Raw genomic sequence first — 1,437 nt, forward strand, 5'->3', positions numbered from 1 at the left:
AAAATTTTTAAGTTGCTTTTCTATAAACTAGCAACAGTTGGAAAAAGAAACCAATTCCATTTAGACTAGCATCCAAAAACTGCTTAGGAATTAACAAACTCGCCGGGCACGGTGGCTTGTGCTTGTAATCCCAGCACTTAGGAGGGCCAAGGAGGGTGGATCACCTGAGGTCAGGAGTTCCAGACCCTCCTGGCCAACATGGTGAATGAAACCCTGTATCTGCTAAAAATACACACACACACACACACACACACACAAATTAGCCAGGTGTGATGGTGGACACCTGTAATCCCAGAGGCAGAGGCAGTTGGCTTACAAGGTCAGAAGTTCAAGACCAGCCTGGCCAACATGGTGAAACCCCATCTCTACTAAAAATACAAAAAATTAGTTGGAAAAATCAGCCGGGTGTGGTGGCAGGTGCTTGTAATCCCAGCTACTCCGGAGGCTGAGGCAGAGAATTGCTTGAATTCGGGAGGCAGAGGTTGCAATGAGTTGAGATTCCAGGATTGTGCCACTACACTCCAGCCTGGGTGACAGAACGGGACTCCTTCTCAGGGGAGGGGAAAAAAAAAAAACCCAAAACACCCAAAGAAACAGTTCAACTCAATTCTAATATCAATCCCATCAGGCTTTAAAAAAATGGAAATTGACAGGTTTATTATTGTATTTATTTCAGTCTAAAGGACAAAGTAATCTGTAAATGAAACAAAAGTAGACCACTTGACTTCAAGACTTTAAAGCTTAGCAATCTGTTATATTGGCAAATGGACAGATAAAAGTCAATCAATGAAAGAGAATACACTCCAGGAGGCCGGGCACAGCAGCTCTCACCTGTAATCCCAGCCCTTTGAGGCTGAGGCAAGTGGATCACTTGAGGCCAGGAGTTGGAGACCAGCCTGGCCAACACGGCGAAACTCTGACTCTAATTTTTTAAAAAAGAAAATTATTGGTCTTGGGCTTCAAAAAATAAAATTTAAAAAATATATGAAAATTAGCCGGGTGCGGTGGTATGTGCCTGGAGCCCCAGCTACGTAGGAGGCTGAGGCAGAAGGATGACTTGAACCGGGGAGACAGAGGTTGCAGTGAGCCACTGCACTCCAGCCTGGGTGACAGAGTGAGATTCTGTCTCAAAACAAAACAAAAAACACTCCAGAAGTAGATGGAGAAGAGTCTTTGCCACAGCGTTAGAATGACTTGATGGGGTAAGAAAATGAACCTCAAACCCTACCTTACAATACATGCAGAAACCTGAGATAATAGACCTAAACATAAAAGTTTAAACATTTTATGAGAAAATAATACCACCATAACAATCTGGAGGTAGGCAGATTTATTTAGAAAAAAAGTCCATTTAAAAAATTGATAAATAGACTCCAGTGGAAACTTCTGTTTAAGACACACAAAAAACCAAGAGTGAAGACACACACAATGGGGAAG

The sequence above is a fragment of the Saimiri boliviensis genome, chromosome 4 (genome assembly GCF_048565385.1).
Source record: "Saimiri boliviensis isolate mSaiBol1 chromosome 4, mSaiBol1.pri, whole genome shotgun sequence".
NCBI lineage: Eukaryota > Metazoa > Chordata > Mammalia > Primates > Cebidae > Saimiri > Saimiri boliviensis.